Raw genomic sequence first — 7858 nt, 5'->3', positions numbered from 1 at the left:
CCTCAAGTTAATCATACTGGTACGTCTATGGCTTTTAAATGATTGTATAAAATGGCCATGCAAATGCGTCATATTTTTTGAGCTCTACCAAGTGCATATTTTGAACTCCCACATACAAACAGTTTAGCATAATAACACATATTTGGCAGCTCTTTGTGTCATTCAGGGAGTTGATGTTTCCAGACCAACCGCAGAAGTGAAAAGGAAAATTGGCACAAGCCATAGAGTCATTTCTTACTTGGCTGTCTGTTTCTGGCAACACGCGAAGTAGGGGGGGCCCCCCCGCCCGAAGCCAGGGTGCTAAAAGCATTTGGTTTCTTTTTAGGCTTTTTCGCCACCTCTGATAATTTTTTCCTATCTTTTTTTTTTCATTATTATTTTTCTTGTATGTGGTGTGGTAAATAAACAGATAAAATATAAGTTGGTGACTACTTAATATATTTGACGGTCTCGTTTACTTGCTAATTTTTTTTTCCTGGCGATTTCTTTTTTGTACAGTACTTACCCGATGTTGTTATTTTTCCCCAGCTTCTGTTTGTTTAAATTCTCTGAAAAGTCGCTTCAAAAATAATGTTGTTTTTGAGGACACGGTTTAACTTATGCGAATCACTACAAGAACTCGGGCTTGCTGCAAGTGGGCTAGAGGCAAAAAAGACCATCCGAAACTAGTAAACATATAGCTCTGCGTGAAAAGCTACAATTGGTTTAACTAAGGCACCATTCATAACAACAATGAGGGCTTTTAGGATTTCTTAAGTGAAGGCTTACATTAAACTTTAACTTTTCAGTGAGTCAATGGATATAAATTTTATTCTTGGGCTTTTTAATTATATAAATAAAAGATGACAGAGAACACGCAATTACCACCAAATTGAAAATTTTCTGCAGCTGACATGAATATCCCCTTGCAAAAGTAAATAGATAACTGAGAAATATAACTATAAAAAAATAAAAATTATTTAAATAAGAAAATTAGGAGGCGTCGTCAGTTAGACAATGGTATTAGCAAAAGACCAACAAAATATAAAAAATTGCTAAATTAGAGAGTCGATCAGAAATCCTGCATTGCAAAATATCCATAGGTTGCAGTGACCGAATGTTCAAGCAAGGATGTAATAATGATGTTATAATGATATCAAACGAAATTGATCAGAAATGAAATTTGTTTGGATGTTGTAGTTCAAAATGAATGACTTGTCAAAGTGTTTTTAATCTATCTTGAGTATTTTCCTATGTCCCTTAAACAAAGAGAAAATACAGAAGTCAAACTAATTTGAAATGAATCATTTTCAGTGACCTGAAATTCAACCGTATAAAATTGATACTGAGATTAAAGATCTATGAATTATGAATTATGGAAAGGCCAAGACGTTTCTTATTTCTTCTGCTATATTCTTTTCGTGCAAACCTGTGTACCAGGTGTTTTGAGCTACAATAGCAATGCAGAAATGCAGCATTTAGTTGTGTGTTTTATCCTTTTCACAGGAGTGGAAAAAAGCTTATTTATGGAACTTAACAGCTATCGTTGATAAAATCGTTCATAAAATGAGCCTTACTTGTATTAAAAATACATGATATAAGAGACATAAGGAAAATAAATTTATCCCCCATGGAGGAAAGAAAAATTCCGTTTTCGCAATTTAACAACTCTTATTCTAGAAAGTATTGATGCCACGCAAGTTATTTTTATAGCTGAGAATAATGGTCGTTTGTTCCACATTATCAAGGTTCTTTCCCCTTTCTAACCAAACAACACTCATACTTTCGTTTTTTGCTAAAATCTGCTCAACCCAGTGTCAACCATGCTGATCAAACAAAATCATTACGAATTATTTTCAAGATTTAGAGCGATAAAGCTAACGAGTCTTTGACAAATGGAAGACAAATTTGCTTCTGAAAAGTAGTGACTCCATTCTTTTAGACTCCCGGATTAAATTTAAAACCAGGCAGTATAAAATATAAGGTAGCACTTAGCCATTTTTCTGCGCTAAAATTGCTAATACCGGTACCTTCTCTATGACATCTATGTAATAATTGATCTCCTTCCTGAAGTTAAAAAAAAAGAAAACATTTTCTTCCTTTGGTGTTTGTTTTTCCAAAATTGCGTTTAGATCTTACCATAATATTTCTTCAGTTGAGTACTATTTTAGGATTTACTCTTTCGCAAAATACGTCAGAAATGCCAACCCTTCTAATTGCTACCAGAAGTCTGCAGTATATATTTATGTCCTTGTAGAGCGAAGAAAGATACCGATTTACGGACTTGGGCGTATTTTTCCACCAAGAGTAGAGGGCACGTTGTAAGTGTGTTTCACATGGAATAAGGCAATTTATATCATATACGAAAAAAAATCATTCGACTGGTGACAGACGTTTTCTTAATTACTTCAAAAGCAATAGTTTATGCCTTTAGGCGTCTGGCTCTATGTCAACTCTCCGATAGCTCCCAACACTATACTATAAACTAATGGCAAGCTCTATCAGAGAGGAGAACGCAACAAAGCTGAAAGACAAGCTACCGCAGACTGCCTATTATAAATCAATTGTAAACAGCAGAGGTCTCTTAAACAAGCGTTATAACGACAAGTGAACGACGAAAAAGTTGTCTACTTAACGTTTGGTCCTGCAGGTGACCAACATTTCATCTTAGAGAAGGTAAGACGAGTTATGCATTGTAAAAATAAATAGTTCTGAAGCGGATATGTTCGACTGAATATGAACAGAGTTATGAAATCCATACATGCTTCCTCTTTGTGACTGTCATCAGAATGTTATAAATGTAATGAGCATGGATTGAGGAGCAGACTGTAATCATAATTAGGAAATTCCCATATTCTGACAATAATGTTTGAGATTGATTAGTTTTGGTCGCAATTAACTTTCCAAGTCATCACGATGACACTAGAGATAGGTTTAAGAGCAAACGAATCTTTTTATTGTGCATGTTTTCTGAATATTTTATAGAAAGGATCTAATCGACCTTTTTTGATTTAATAGTTGTTCTTGGGGGTGTTTTCCAACCTACCTTTGTTCTTCACTGCACAATTCGTCGTTCGCATTTTTCTTACTTGTGTGTGCGTTTTGTGTGGACGAAACAGAAGTCAGTAAATTACGGGATGAAAGCCTAAATTTTAATCAAATTATATCTAAACCTCGACACGGACCACTCCCTCGGCCGGCCTTTGATACATGTATCACTATCGCAGAAAATTCCAGACTAAAGCTTTATTACATTCTACTGATTTCAAAGTCGTTATTCTCCGCTTTTAAACAAATCTTTTTTTTCATAATTCCAATATATTTCCTGATACTAAACGACATCAGTAATTAACTGATCGTTATTTTAATTCTGCCGCGTCTTTTCTAACTGTAAAGTCATGCAGGCAAGTGTCCTTGAGAAGCTCTTAAGCATTACTAAAATCGATATATTCGTGATTAAATTCGGAAAAGAATTCGAAAGCCATTTTGCCCTATAGATGACACTAATATTTGGTAAGGTGTCAAAACTTGAACATTTCAGGGGAATCAACTGAAAGCACTATGACACAAATTGGCTATAAATAGTTTTCGTTTCTAGAAAATTGCCTATAAAGCTGTTGGAAGACCTGTTGCACAGCTGTCAGCGTGAATGTATTTTTTTGTATATAATTTTTGTTTGATAATCGGAGAGGAATGAAACAAGATACAGTGGCGGCGCAAATACTCGACTAAACACACGGTAAACAAAATGGTTGCTTTGATTTGACTGTGACGTCCTGGCGGGGTGCTTGAGTTTTACAGTTTCCATGTAGCGTTTATAATGATCATGAGTAGCTAGTCACTGAATGGAATACGTGTTTTGTGTGGACTTCTCCCGATCCACCATGGTTACGTTATGTCTGCCGACGATGTTCCTTCTTTCTTAAGAGATCGAGCAAATCACGACTTTAATTCACACCACCAAAGCACTAAATTTAGTTGACCTTTAAATTAAACTTACTATACTCGTAAGATTGATTTCAGTCAAGATTCCTCAATAGTCAGAGGAGGTGTTTTCTGTGACCTTTATGAACCAATTGTGCTTTTCAGAGTGGAAACATTACGTTATTACTCGGGCAATGTACGCAAAAATCAAAATCACCCAGCGTCAGAGTCCTTGATCACTCGGATTACTACAAAGTAACGGAAAGCAGGAAAAGAAACAAGAGGAGACGTAATAACCCGTCCTTCCTTGCCTAGTTCCCAGTCCTCTACAGTGAGAATTTACAAGACGCATTAAATTATGGCAAGGATCGTCTTTCAATCGCAACACCGTAAAATGCAGTAGGCGTTTCCCACCCAACCCCCCCCCCCCCCCCCTTCCCTCCCGTTTGTCTACCTTGACCGGTTGAAGCAAGAGAAACTTTGTAAGAATCTCTTTTTTTAGTCACAATCAATACAGTGTTGCTTGTCTCGGTCTTACTGTCAGTGCACGCTCAACACAATACGTGACTTTTAAGCACGACTTGTTTGAACTAACTTAGAAATACCCGTTTTAGTAAATTCACAGTTGATTGAGTACGTGACGTCATTCATTCCTCGAGCAGGAATAAACATCCGACTAAGCTCATGAGATGTTCATCAGCCATATGCTATGAAGAGTAAAAAGTTCAGTCAGGGGAACAAGTGCCAGTTGATGGCGACATCACTTCTCCGAGGAGTGACTGAGCCTGCGGTTTTCCTCCCAGAAGTTGCTAAGCAACATAACGCATTAGTATACGCGCGATGGCTTTTGGGGTACTCGTGAGCGCTTGCGCAAGTTTTTGATTGGGTGAAATAATTCGGAAATTCTTCGAGTGCCCTGATAGAGTTAAAGCATTTTAGTGTTTATACAAAATTTAAGCTTACTCGTACACACAGTTGGCCGTATCTTTGCCATGCAGCCGAAATATTGGGCAATAAAATTAATTTAATAGCTTTTTTAGCTGTCAGATCAGCCTTACATTTGGTTTATCGTTTTACATTATATTGCTGATCCTGATCTACGCCAAGATCCGGCTTCACTTCGCTGCTGTTTGTACAAGTGGTCCTTTCATTATTTCGGTACCTTATTTCAATTTATTGCTTGTTTGAGCTATGCAGCTGATAAAACAGTTATTTAGTTGTAGAAAATTGGTAAACTGAATGAAAATCAAGCGACAGCGTAAGAAAAAACATAATTAAAGTTCATTTATTACCCAATAGTCTCTTAAAATGAGAAAAAAATCGGGCATTTAAAATAGTTTCGGATCAGAACTTTATACTGATCAAACCGTGTCATCTGGTGCTGAGTTTGAAGCCTCTCAAATTCATGAAGCCCCTCAAGATGAATTAATAATTATAATGGTTTCTGATCTTCGTTTTCGTTGTTTTTGTGTTTCTCTAATGCAGCATAAATAAAATTCGTGCAATTCCCTGTGACAGTATCTGAAGAAGCATAAGGCTAAAAATAACACTGATTTCTTTAAAACATTATTAAACAAGATGAGAAAAAAAAACGTTTCTCGCGCTGCAAAGCTGGATATCAATCTTGATATAATTACTCACTGCATGCAATTACTTCGATTTTCATGTCGTACTTTCAAAGAAATAAAGCAACTCTTTAAATGCAACTGACTATGAAAATAAAACGTAAAATTATTACGGCGAGTCAGTACATAAAAGTAACAAACCCTTACCTAGATTCCTTTTTACCTATCGCTTTTTTACAGCTAAAGTCCTTTTTGAGCCGCACTGCATTTATTCCTGACTGTAATTACGCTTTTTAATCGCCGTTACAAACACACTAATATATCAGTTAAGTTTAATAAAAGGTGTTGAGATGATTAATCGTTTGTTTTTGGTTTCCCTGGAAAACACCTCGTGCCCTCATCATAGGCAATAACCATACGTTCTTGTCGAGGAAACAAAGTTAGATAATCTTGACCAGAATTCTGGAGTCCAAGGCGTTACAGCGGCAAAACGAAAACACAGAAGTTTAGATTGGCTTTGGGCTCATTATAAAGTAAATCGCCCGACAGGTCCTAGGGCGATTTTAAGTGACTTCTAAATTATTTCCTCCAGCTTCCACTTGGGAAACCCACCCAATACGAAAACAAATACTAAAGTATTGTAAATAGGAAAACAGTAATTTTTTTTTAGGAATTTCGTTATTACATTTTCAGTTTAATCTGTTGTTCGTCCTTACTTTGACCTGTACTTTTATTTACACTCTTTTAATTTTCTGGTTTCTCTTTTTTATTTGATTTAACGGTCCGATTTTCTAAACTAAACATTTATTTTTTATATATTTTCCTGCTTCTCCTGGAAACACTCGATTTTGTTTGCTTTTTTCCCCGTTGAATCTCTAAAAAGTACTTCATGGAAATGTTTGAATAATTTATGCGGTATAATCAAACACAGACAAAACTATAAACTCTCCCTGAGTCAGCAAGCTATTAAAAAAATAAATTCTTTGCGACTAATTCTTCACAGAAAAGTAAAAATGATTACCACGGTTTTGTGGCCGAAATCGTTTTAAAATTTAGTCAACGACGAAAGCCTTATTATTGTTACCTCCCTTCATAAATTGGCATAAAATTCCCCGAGCCTTAGTAAACAAAATTCCTGTTATTACAACGTGAAAGGAGTCACTATTCAACATGGATTCTTTCCCAAGAAATTTTATACGGTAGCCGGATCTGGAACAGGAATTTACATACCTGGAATTTTCCTTGATAGTGCACTTACACATTTCACTGCTAAAAGACTTTTAATTTTCCATATTTTGGTTCCTAGCGCGTAAAAGAGTTGTTAACAGACTGTTCGTCACTGGAGAACATATATACGAATGCGTTTGCGTGTGATTCGAAATCAGCTTTGACCTATCAAGAATCGAATCAAGTCGTTTCTTTATAGCAAGTATAACAACTTCGTAGCGTCTCGAACTACGAAATAACATATTAAAATTGTTTATGGACGCTAGAAAATTTTGTACAAGTTTACCGACGTTTCGGCATGGTGCCTTCATCAGGGTTTTTTTTCCCTTTTTGAAGGCAGCATTGCCGAAACGTCGGTAAACTTATACCGAATCTTTCTAGCGTCATAAACAATTTCAGTGTGTAATTTTAAAAATTTAAAGAGCTCGAAATTAAAACTATGTCAGGTTAGGAGGCAAGCCGTAGCCAGTAGCGACGGATCAGTCATATAAAAGTTTCTCGTAGTTTAGAAATAACAGAAGTTAAATTAAAGCCGTGTGACTTACCTAATAAAATCTTTTATATGTCGCCGGACTTGCTCCTGAGATATGGAGGGCAGCAGGATTCGCTCAGTGATGGGCTTGCTGATTTGTAGGTGAAAATGGCAAAGCAGTTTGCTTTAAACGTCCCTGGATTTTCGTTTACTTTAATACAGGTGTTTACACAGACAGGTAATCAGGTGTATAATTATCTGTCTGACAAAAGTTTGCATGTAAACACAAGAGGGGGCTTACGTTGTTTATTATAAAACTATATCAAAAAGCATTACACTTTTTTTTAATGAAAACACTAAAACAAACTAAAAAAACATCTTTAAAAAAAATCAGTGTTCTTTGGTTTGTACTGGAGTAAAAGATTTTTTATAGAAAAATGTATCACTGTAAAATTATACATATATTACACGCACAGGAAAGAAAATATTAGGAATGGTGCGGTCCGCGGGGTCCAGTGGCCCCCCCCAAAAAAAAGAGGCATATAATGCTTCTCTCTCTCAGTTGTATCGATGGTCTAGTGTCTCTACCACGCTACAAGAAAAAGTGCCATGATAATTGCTAGAAGCTCTCTCTCATTTGTAATCAATGTTTTCAAAGTCCATGCTGTGAAAGTGTTGGCATACTTGCTGC

The sequence above is a fragment of the Oculina patagonica genome, chromosome 13 (genome assembly GCF_052425735.1).
Source record: "Oculina patagonica isolate OP01 chromosome 13, crgOcupat, whole genome shotgun sequence".
Classification (NCBI taxonomy): Eukaryota; Metazoa; Cnidaria; class Anthozoa; order Scleractinia; family Oculinidae; genus Oculina; species Oculina patagonica.
The sequence above is the reverse complement of the archived record's forward strand: the minus strand, read 5'-3'. Positions refer to the sequence as shown.